The sequence below is a fragment of the Genypterus blacodes genome, unplaced genomic scaffold (genome assembly GCF_046128005.1).
Source record: "Genypterus blacodes isolate CSIRO-AG114 ecotype Tasmania unplaced genomic scaffold, CSIRO-AGI_Gbla_v1 ptg000033l_1, whole genome shotgun sequence".
NCBI classification, from domain to species: Eukaryota; Metazoa; Chordata; class Actinopteri; order Ophidiiformes; family Ophidiidae; genus Genypterus; species Genypterus blacodes.
In genome coordinates, this window is record NW_027466846.1 from 527,999 (window position 1) to 540,368 (window position 12,370).

At 43.4% G+C, this 12,370-nt stretch overlaps 1 protein-coding gene across 1 annotated transcript in view; it reads right to left on the reverse strand.

The window, feature by feature from the left end:
* The window catches only part of pacc1 (proton activated chloride channel 1), a 183,485-nt gene that overhangs the window by 142,833 nt on the left and 28,282 nt on the right, over window positions 1-12,370 (reverse strand). The window lies entirely within an intron of this gene.

Consider the following 12,370-nt stretch of genomic DNA (forward strand, 5'->3'; position numbering starts at 1 on the left):
CTCTGCTTGAACCCAAACACAGCACTGGGACACTACCAACTTGCAAAATGGCTCCATATTTAATCTTTTTGGTCCTCCTGGCTTTGCTTCACTAGAAAACTTGTTCAAATGCAGATAAGACCGATAAGAGGTGAGGGTTCACAAAACGGGCTGGAACCAACATCCCGCCAATGCCTTTCTTAACTAAAACAAACACCAGGAAGATTAAGTACATCTTGTTTAAAAGGCTGGTTTGTGTTAGCGTTTAACAGATCTCTCTCTCTGCCTGCCAACAAGAGCAAAAAGGAAGACGAGAGTAACCAGCAGATGTGACATTTTGCTCTCCCACTCTTTGCTTTTTGATATACGACCGTGCGGCAAAATCCTCCTTGCACCCCCTCGAGATTTTCTGAGTTAGGAGTAATTGAATGCGTTTCTTTTAGGGTTTGGATGCATAATCTAATTTTTATTCTAATTCTTGCTTCCCCTCTCCTGGTAAATAAACTACTGATGTGACATGAGGGAGTAGCTGACTCATACTGTAAATCAACAGTCTGATTTACTTCTCAGGAAGCCAAAATAAACGGCCGCCTGCAGCTTTGCAACTGCTCGGCTGCTTGAGCCTGAACCTCGTAACCTCCCGAGCAGGGCCGCAGCATCAGTGTGTTTGATTATTGCTTTTATTTACACATTTCAATAACATTTGTGAATTAAGATTTTATTTAGAAGGCCACGTTTATCTCCCGGTTATCGGTTAAATCGGTTTTGGAAAAGTGTTTCACATCTTTGGCAAGTAGAATTTCTGAATCATCCAGCATATTACATAATTAACTGCAATATGCTTTGCTGTTATAATTAGGTTGTAAGAGTAATTGTCTTTCAAAATGCGCATATAGAGTCATCTTGGAGCCCAAATCCTGTTTCTGTAGAGTTAAAGTCAACATGATTATTGGGATCAACATGATTTTGTGACGGTAGACTTGCACAATAGGAAGCAGAGTGCTCACCAAGCTTTTTCTGGATTCTTTTGTTGCTCTGTGCAACGTATACAGTAATTGTCACAATGAGAAATCGACCAGCTCTTTAATCTAGACAGAGGCCCCCTTAACAAGTTAAAATAGCACAAACCCAATTAGGAATTGATTGCTTGCTTTCATTTCCCTCATTTGCATCAGGGTCATATAGACAAGATAAATTAATGTCTCGGCTTTTGTCCACACTGTCATTCCCCATCGTGGAATATCTGTTGCGAGGAGAAAATTCTATTGTTTCCCTTGACAAACACATCTCTGCATATCTGCGGCAGGCCTTAAACACAAACCTGCAGAGGATACAAAAGCAAGAATGTGTCAGATGCAATACTCCGTTATGCTGCTGCACAAATACAACGTTTTTTGGACATTAATTATTTGATAGATTGCTTATGCAGCTCACCACAAATCAACAAATTCCTAACATTTTGTTGCCAAGCTTTTATTAAGGTCTACTCATTTAGCCCTTGGCAGCATCTGTTTCACTGCGGTGAGAAACTCAACTTGGAGAAACTTCAAATCTAAGTGAAAAATTAAAGAATATGCAGGTCTGAAACTGATTTAAGTAACTCAAACCTTTTTGAATGATCTGCTGAAGCATTCTAGTTCAAGACACAGATTCTATTATCGGGTAGATGAGGGCGAGTGGATGCAGTTCATAAAAATCTACAAATTATTTAAATATAAACCCTGAGGTAACCGCAAGTGTGACTGATTTGTGGTTGTGTTTTGAAAATGTCACATGTAGAATGTTTGGACCGAGCCGGACAAAAGTCTTTGTTTTTTGATATTCCTTACTGCTTTGATGTAATTGGCTGCTGAGGCTGAGTGGGCGGGCCTTATTCTTGAAAAACTCTTGTATCTCATGATTGGATTTGGTGTAACCGACCTTGGTGGACATGTGCACTCAGTACTCGTGACTATATATTGGAAACCAGACATGTTAGAATCCAAAGTTTGTTGATTTGTCAGCGGGGCAGTCTGGTCAATAACCTGCTATGTTTCATCACTTAGAGTCATCATTGGAGGAATACTCGGCCTTGGTGGAGGCATGAGGTTGTCATACTGTAGACTGGTTTAAACATCAACATAATTGAAATGAATTTGACATTATGTGTAGTTGCAGGTAGAGTAAAATTCTTTGTATCCCTGTGTTCATCTTGTGCATGTTTGTGTGTGTGTGTGTGTGTGTGTGTTCACACAGACTGGAGGATGACAGGAGGGATAATGACACTTCCTTTGTTGTCTCCTCTGATAAATGGCAGGTTAAAAGTTGAATCTTTTATCTGTTTCATCTCCTCCAGACGTGTACAGGCACAGATTCTAAGTGGTGTCAGTGTATTTGTGTGTGTGATCGATTATGAAATGGCGTGTTTTGGGGGGAAAAGTGTCATTAATGTGATTAGAGCCGTGTAAACAAAGGGCAGTTGGGTTTTCAAGGCACCGTTGATGACACGACGTGATGTAAAGCCGGACATGCTTTGACTTGTGTTTCCTTCAACTAGCCCAGCGTGACTTAATGGGGGAGAAATATGTGGTCTGTGTGCGTTGTGATCATTAAATCCTCCAGTCAGGTTGTATTTCATGTGGCTATCGACCTACATATCTGGAGTTAACATGTTCAAGGGCATGAAAAATTGCAGTCTGTAAATCCTCTCATTGTTGCCTCAAGGAGTTTGACTCTTAATAATTGATGTCCGTTTCCATACATCACCATTCCTCATTCCTTTAAAGCTCTTAATGCTCAGTCTCACATGAATTCCCAAGGTTTCTCTCACAGATTGTCCAGTGGCCGTCTTCCCTTTTGTGTCATTCATCTTTCAAAACCATAGACCAACTCCACAACACAGAACAAAATAATGTCACCATTAATCTGCAGGTTATCCCTCGGATGCTGATTTATAACAGGAGACACTTGTAATAAAACGTTGCCCTCCGGGCTGTACCAAACAGTGCGCTTCCTGTACAAATGAAACCTGCTTCCTTTAATATAGATAATGCTGGAGGGTTGTGTGGTGTTGGCAGGTCAGCTCAGTTAAACGTAACTATTATAAACGACTGAGGTTTATGAACGGGTGAGACCATTTAGGTTTTTGTCACTCACTCCTTCGAGGCGTCACATCTGTCTTCATTACTACCAACCAATTTGCACCATGCCGGCTTTTAGTGTTTAAACACCTTGTGTACAACCAAGACAAGGCAAACAAGGTGCTTTGCTGTGTAATGTTTACCACCCATTTAAGCAGCGTTGAGGAGGGTGTTTATCTCTCTACTGGTTTTAGAGGCACTGCTGCAAACCAGGATGTCTGGCACTATTTAAGACTTCCTCCTGCTTGCTTTTTTGCCTGTTAGAAACTGCTGCAGAGGATCCATATATTCCTCCAGTTGTAATGAACCTCCCTGGGGGCCCAGGTGCACCATGTGAAGACGCCTTAGTACCAGAGCGATTCATTACCTCGGAAATGTGAGCTTTTGTTCCGTTTTGAGCGGAGCCCCATTAATCTTGGGCTGCCTCCTGGCATGCAGTCCAGGTACTGCTTAGGTAATTACAGTTAATCATCATTCAGACGTGCACATGGACTGTGGGCAGCTCAGTGGCTCACTCGCAGGGGGCAAATTCCTCCTTGTACTGTTGTTTTCTCCTCACCCAACCCTACCTCTTCATCCCTGATGCACCTTAAAGAGGCCTCCTTTCAGAGTTTTGGTAATTGTCTCTGGTAAGAGTTGGCACCAGTTGTACGCAACAGCTTTCCCACTCAAACCAGTAAACATCCCTGCTCAGCCTCTTTCCATCTCACTCCAAACACTTCCCTATACCCAGCTGTCACGGTTGCAGTTATTGGAGCCTACTGTTCACCTGCCGTTTATGATTGTGATTAATGGACAGATTATAAGAAGGATGATTTTCATGCGCAACAAGCAGAAAGGCGCCATCTGTATTCCAGCTTTCTGCAGCAGAGGGACATTCCCAGATAGATAACTTCATTAACCAGGGCTCCCTCTGTCACCCAAAACCTCGAGAGCTTCAGCATATTAATAATCCAGTGCAGAAAAAGTAAGAGAGAACGATATTCATTGCCAAGCTTAGCTGCTAGTAGATCAAATCTTTTTTTTACCTAAGTGTATTTGTACTTTGAATTGCGAGTGTGCATGAAATGTGTTTTTCTAATAAATAATGTTCTTTTTAAGTATCTACCAGCTGCAACAGCAATCCTTTTAAACAGATTTCATGATTATAGGGATGACAAGAATTCCATTCCATGTCTGCAATGCATTCTGGTCTATTTTCTGCTCCACTGTGTGTGTAGAATGCAATGATTTCTCCCAGTTTGAATGTTCCATGTTAATGCAAAATGGCAGGAACCAGCTCTTGATTTTTTTTTTTGCTGAGAGACACAACAGCCTGACTTGGATTGTTGGATGTAATTGGATCTTAGTTCCATTTTTGTTATGGTGTCACTTATTTTAAAACTCATGATATAGATCCCCAAAACAACATGCAGTCATCCTTTCAAGGTAAAAACGAATACGCGCATACACAACCACTGGCATCTGGGGAAACTGTGTAAAGCTCAGCCAGCGCAGCGCAGCCACAAGGCTCTGAGGTGTATTGATTAACATTTTAGATATGAGGGGGGAAAAAAGAGGATCAACGTGTGCTGTTCTGTGTTCTATTACCAAAAAAAGAGCCCTCGGTGCCCAATCTGAGTGAAGATAAACCTGCAGTGCTTAAAGGCTGTAACAACAAATGGGACGGCTTGACCTTGGTGAAAGAGAACAAAAGCCGTCTTTGACTAACTCAAACAAGACCGTGCTGTTATTTGCTTCCCTTGATAAAAAAAATTCACAAAAATTCCACAGAAGACATTTGGGTTCAGTCTGTCAGAAATGAGAAATGAGCAAAGGAACAGCCTGTTGTTATCTGATGCTCCGCTGAGGGATGAAAAGGTTTTCTGACGTTTGATTTGCACCTGCTGAGCTGTGTGTATACAAAGGGAGCCGGAGCAAGGAAACAAGATGTCCTGAGAGTGTCGTCATCTTACGTTTTACACACACACATACGCGCACACACACACACACACACACACACATAAGTCTGTAATATCATAAAGCGTGCTAGTCTGTTTTTATTATCCACTTGAAATTGCTGTGCACCTGCCTACCTGATGCACATCACCTAAAAAGTCTTGTTTAGATATTTAATATTCAGCCTTTGAAAAATGTGACAACTACACTTACGATCATTTGGATTTAACTGGCTGCACCTTTGCAGACAGGAACATCAAAGCTTTAGGGATGCTGAAAGATTGCTTAATCTGACATAAAGCTTTTTTTCTCTCCCTGATATCATTTATGCGTTCTACTTTCAGATTTTTATGGAGGTCGGTAATTGATAATGTCACGCAGAAACGAGCATCGCAATCTTCTGACGATTTCCGCGCACAATGATTTAAGGAGTCCACCTTTCCTCACCGGGCCTCATGCTATTGTTTGCTGTTACCTTTGTGTCCTCCTCATCAGCGCCACCTTAAACCCTAAGACACCTGCCCCTTTGTGTGACACTCTCCAACACACACATCCATGCGTACACACACACACACACACACACACACACAAACACACATATGCACTGAATCCCTCTTGGGGGTTTCTGCCCAGTCATTTGGCACATTTTTGATGTTGAATCAAAAAAGACAAAATGAGAGAGGAGGAGGAGGAGGAGGAGGAGGAGGAGAGACGAAGGGAAAAGGGGGGAAGGAGAGAGAGAGAGAGAGGGAGCAATCTAGGCTTTCCACTCCAGTGAAAGGCAGTCTTTGTTGAGCACTCCTGTGCAGCCTCCCCCCCTCCACCTCCCCGTCCGCCCCTTCATCCTCCTCCTCCTCCTCCTCCTCCCTCCTCCTCCTCCTCCTCCTCCCTCCTCCCTCCTAACCTCCCAAAAGCCCGGGTGGATTTTTCATTAAATGCTATCAGAAATGTGACTGGTCCTATTCATGGGGCAGATGGAGGCCCGGCTATAGCGGCTGGAGACCAATACCTTCACTGGAGAATGACAAGAATCTGGGCTGTAGGTGAAGAGGAGAGGCGAGGAGAGACGAGGCAGACGGCAGAGGACCTGACAGAGGGGACAGAAACACAAAGGGGAGCTGCATCACTCACTTGTTTTTTAATTTGCCTCTCACGCTGATATTTCCAAGGTTTCCCCTCGTGTGCAAGAGCCTTTTGTCCCGTGCAAGCTTGAATGTGATTGATATATTAAAGTAAACCTGCCACAAATCTTATTTTCTTGAAGTAGTGATGTGCAAAGACCTGTTCCCAATACTATTAAGAGTTTTATAGCGGTTGTCTGTAATCAAATGTTCTCTCTTTGCTATATTCTATCTTGTTATATTGAACGGAATTAATTGAATACAGATTTTTTTTTACAGCATATTCCCGTTCACCTTCTTCTCTCCAGGTGTTCAACCTTTGCAGCAGCTCAGTTCTTTCGGTGCTGAGGCTCCTCGTCCTCGTCTTCAAAAGCTACTCAGAGACTTGAGAGCACTCTGGCCTCATTCTCCACAAAACAAAACATCATATTGTGCCTCTGTTTCCTCAAACAAATAAAGTGACCAGAAACCATCCGTTGTTCATTTCTCACTGAGAGGGGGAGATGAACCCTCTCATATTGTTAGAGAGCGCTCTGTTTGGTCGCTGGGACAATGTGAGGCGGGCGGGTCAGAGGAAAACACAAACAATGATTTCCGCAACACCAATTTAATCCACTGGTGTTAATACCTGACACAAAAGTGGACAAAGGCAAGAAGGCTGGCACGAATAAACCCCTAAACTCTGAAGATTAAGCAAAAAAAAAACGAGAATCCTTTGTGCAGAGACCCTTTATCTGCTTTTGAAGTCGGTGAGACCTGCCAGCCGTCCTCAGCCTCTCTTTGTATCCGGCCCCCATGTCCCATAGCAAACCACCACCTCCTTTTCATCTGCCCGTCATCTTAGGGGGCAATTAATGCCATTCAGGTCCACAGTGGCTACCCACAACACACACACACACACACACACACACAGAGAAAGAGAGAGAGAGATGGTGGGAAGGTTCATCTACTTGTTGAAGCAGGGCCTCGACAAGAGTTTAGTGTGGCCTAATTTGGCGCAGATACGGCACCTGACATTTCTCCATCTGACACAATTCCACAACGTTCTCCTTCTCCCGTTATTATTTATATTCCATTGCGCTTCTGTTTACAGGCAGACGGCGTGGAAACCAGCCAGGCTGTTGCCTAATGAATATTTCACTGCCTCTACACAATAAGCCTCCCGTGATGGCCCTGTAAATAACGTCCCCTTGCTCTGCACAGCGCCCCCCGATCCCACCGCGCATCACGCAATAACTTCTCTCACACTTGATAAAGCCGCGTGCGAGGAGAAGCTCCGGGTTTTTCATCGTTGACCTTTTTCCCTCCATGCTGTAGCTCCTTTTTTACTCTGGGGACTCCCACTGTTTCTCCTTTTGCCCGCTCTAATGCAGAGGCTCTGCCCCGGTGTCTGCGAGAGGCAGGGGAAATAAAGCCTCCATTTGCATTACGTAATTTCATGCATTATTCAGAGCTTCTGAGAATCATTTCACCTAGACAACTCCTCAGAGGGCAGTGAGGAGATAACTGTTAGTGACAGGACCGGCTCATGAAATGCAGAGTGACTTAACCACCCAATCTGCAGATATTACCCCGGCCCCCGAATTGGAAATAGACACCGACGCATATTACACATACACACACACATACTCGTAAAAGTACACATTCGCTGTTATTCTCTACTTTTTTCAAATCGCTGAGGGGGAACAAGTGATATCAGATGCACATTTTACGCCGTATCCGTTTTATGGTGCTCTTGATGTTGAAAGGGATTTCAAAGACCGTGGAAAACTGCCGCGGAGATGAAGATGGGTCGGAGTTAATCAGGCTTTTCCTCTGGCACGCACAAAACAAGTGCACAAGAGGGAACGACTTTGATATACATGTGCAGGTAAATGATGATGTGCTCTATCTTCCTGTGTATGCATTTCTAAATGTGCCACTTTTTATGTGGCAATAAATATGCAAAGTATTGTATGTGTCATTCTTTCTAATGGGCCGTATTGCTTTGGAGGCAGAAATAACAGAGGCCATGAGTCCATCACGAGGCAAACGGAGTGCAGAAAGGCCAATTAGTGCAATCACACTGCCACTGTAGCACATAAGCTGCATCGCAGGGGCTTCACCCGGAATCTGGACTGTTTCTTTATTGTCCACGGCTCATACAACAACAGAATGGAGCGTGAAAGAGCTCACACTTTCAATGGCGCTACATTTGTTATTGCAGCCCAGGAACACTGCGCCCACAAGACTACAGAGAAATAAAGCTTTCTCCTCCTAATCATAGACAATAGAGTGTATTTCATTAAGCCAGATAATGGTGTGTGCATTTCATTACCATAGATAACTAGGAATATTTAGATGAGGGATGAGGTGCTCATAAAGCGCCAGTTGGTAGTCATGGCAACCGGGATCTTGGCAAACAAAAGAGTCGGGGAGAAATGTTTGCAAGGGGATGGGAAGAAAAGGGGGAAACATAGGAAGAGGAAGGAGGCAGGCTGAGTGGCACCGTCGGGCTGAGCGGTCCCAGACCAAAGAACCCGGAGCCCGAGCGCTTTTGTTGTTTTGCCTCCTCGCATCCAAAAAAGTAGACTCAGGTGACCGCCTTGTTCATTTTCCTCCTTTGTTCTCAAAAGTTAAATATGCTTCCCTCCATAGGATACCCAAGATAATGACATGCTAATGCAGCCGCGGGCCAAATAATAAACTTAATCACCCAAATGTGGAAATCAATGTGCGGTAAGAGAAACTATCCATCCATCTCACTCTGCGCCTTTGAGTATTACAACCCCCCCCCCCCCCCCCAACACACACTGCCAGTCAAATCTGACTTCATGTTGAGTGAATTTCAAATGAAAATGCTCCAGACAATAACGGGGCCACAAAGCCCAAATCAGACCGAGCGGTGACCTTGACCTTGGCCGATGGTGCTCTTCAGGATCAGGGCTGTCAGTTTGAGGACACAAAGCAGGAGTGTGTGTGTGTGTGTGTGTGTGTGTGTGTGTGTGTGTGTGTGTGTGTGTGTGTGTGTTACTCTGCAACTGAAGGGAAATCCATCTCTTTTTGTCTGTACGCAACATTGAGCTTTGCTGCTTAGATACACATCTGTCATAATTAATGCAGAAACATCATTTTCAACTGGAAAATTAAAGATTGGAGCGAATGACAACTCAATACAGATGATTTGGCATTTGCAAAATATAACACTGATCGTGACAGCTCAGGTTAATCATCAGAACTTGGCCAGCCAACTCATCATACAGTGTGATTACAAGCCAAGACAGAACCTTGCCACATAACTGATTGAAATACATATTTTACACCGTCTTGTCACATCTTGTCATTTTTCTAATTCAACATTTTTCACAGATGACATCAGGAATATATGTCCCAAAGAGCGTTTTCATAAAGTCGCATTTGTTCTCTTTCATTTTTGTTTTGTCATTGTTTCTGTAGTTAAATTTTATATATAAGTTCAAGTTTTGTTTCTGCTTGAATATTCTTCACGGCATTCCTTCCAGCAGAAGATGCAGAAACCAGAAAATAACTGCACATGACCTGCAGATGGAGTGTAGCCATTAGGTGTAAGTAGATAGCTCACCATATGGACAGCGGTGTCCCTCTCACCCGCCCGTTCCACTTTAACAGGAATGCAGACACTGCTGTCAATCCCCGAATATGAAAAAAAACAACTTTAAAACTTTTATTTATACAGGGAATTGCTTTACAGAGCAAATATGTTCTTTTTACCTCCTGTTCCCTTATTCACAATAAGGGAAAAGGCTTCTGAGACTCCAACCTGAGTCTGAGAAAATCCATGAGCTGCTGAATCTTTAAGAAAATGGTAAAGGCGGAGTGAGATTCTCGTTAGTATCTTTCCATTCACCCACTGTGGATTAACAACAAGAAGCTGCCTTTTAAAGACAGTGGTGATGATGGAGCTTCTTGGCTGTTTGCATTGCAGAGGGAACACTGCATACTTGTCATTATTACAGGAGTGCTGCTGTTGTTGGAAATATGATCTGAACTATGTAGTTGATTGCATATCCAACATTCCCCCCATCACCAGAAACCTGAGAAGCCACTCTGCCTGGGATGAGACTTCTATATTCTAAACCAACCTATATCACATGTTTTGTTGTGGTTATCTAAGCATGCAAGCAACCCCACATGGAAATGAACAGCTCTAACATATTGCACAGGTGAATAAACACACACATACATGGTGAAGCCAGCCTGTGCTCATTACGCATGATAATGTGGATCCCCCTGATGGTGAATGTATGTGGAACCAGACTCCAGGCTTTGGCCCGCAGTAATAAGATCAGCCTGTTTGGGCCTGACAGGCTGAGCCTCTCTCAGGGTGGCCCATCTGGCCGGCACCCAGGCCGTGGCGCCAGCCACCGGGCTCCGCTGTGCGAGGACCCATCTGTGGTCCTGTGGGGTATCGACCATTACATCGCCAGGCTTGTCCTGATGTGCACATGGGTCCACGGCTCAGAGTGTGTTCTGCAGATGGGACAGTGGGTCAACTATCAGCAGCAATTAGCTCTTTGTGATTGTTTGAAGCAGCCTGAGGTGTACATATGGGCAGGGTTTACCTCATCAGGATGGTTCAGACAGCGTTAGGTGAGTTGTCTGATACATCTTGTTGTTGTTGTTTTTGTTAAGCAATAAGCAAGAAATCTCTCTGAACCACTGAAAATAGGCATTTCTTTTCCTCATCTCTTTTTTTTTCTCTTTCACTTAACTCACCTGTGATCATTTCGGTCATCACCTGTATTTCTTACCTGCTCAGTATATTTGGTTGCTCTGTTGAGTTGTGGTTTGATGAGTCAATAGATGAGTCAAACACAATGTTTCTGGGACCAAATATATGATTGGATTTTTGGAGATGGTTCACTGCAAAATTCATGTACAAACTGAGAAGAAGATTGTAATCCCGCCACAAATGTGCTTACCCGCTGTCCCACAGTGTACAGTTTCTTTGTAATTCAGTTTTAAGAAACTGAATCCGAGATGAGAGAATGTGGCCACCACAGCGGCTGCATAGCTGAAAGATCCCAAGAGACCCGACGCTGCTCTGTGGCAGAACTGCACAGACTTCACAGCATGTTAGCTTTAGACCACAACGGGAATGTACACAGTGAGAGCAAACATGGCAAATAGCCACAACCTATAATATGCATTTACAGTTCATCGGATTCAATCGGATCATCAAGTAGGCTACATTAATGCAGGGCAGTTTAAAGCCAAATAGGTGGGGTAATATTAGGAAGTGAAAGAATGCAACTATCCTCCCTAGGTTACCTACCTAGCGCCTGCATCGCTACTGCTTCCTATGCACACACACAGTAATGGTTGTCATTGCATGGCGTTTTCATTTCCTCTTTTAACAAAGCATTCCGCGTGTTACATACAGTAGCTCTCCACTTAAAAAGGCCGTTTGTCTCTTCTGTATCACTGATTACAGTTTACACCCACTGCTTTTTATATCAAGACTGGGATTTGCAAGAGTCTTTAAACTACAAGAGCTGCTGTCTTAATCATCACCTATTAATGATGTCGTCTTAATGATGTCCTCTTAACAAGCCTTTCCAAGCAAATGCTAATTAATGTGAATTCATTGAGTTTGACAAGCTACAGAATGAGTTTTATAACCTTGTTTGGCTGGTTTCAAATCTCACAATTAGATATCTGCCAAAAAAAATCCTTTAGTACGACTTAGAGCAAAGATTTGTTTAGATCCTGACTACTTTGACCTCAACTACCCACATGGTTGACTGAGCTACAGCTTTGAGCAGTTGATTATAGAGAAGGATGAGTTACAAGCTTGCTTTTACTGCTGCAAACATACTTTTCATGTGGTTACTGTGGTCTCCAAAAAACATTTCACTTCCCATTGCTTGTTAGTAAAGCACAAATTGAGCCATATGTTCCTCTTGTCAGTTGCCACCGAGTTACACAGATGGTTACAATGAAAACATCTTTTGACTCCGGATGTACATCTTTATGTTTTCTGACTTCAAAGTACATGTTTATTTCTGTCTTTCCTCTAATACCCAGCTAGACCAGTGAGAAGCTGGTCCCATAGCAGCCGTGTCCTTGAGGAATGTCCACAAAGGGACAGTGTAAGACAGAACACTACTGTACACAGTCAGTGCAATTATTAACCTTCATGTACACATTCACTACTTTATAGCAGTGTGTGTTCAAGTGTCATAGAGGATGTTA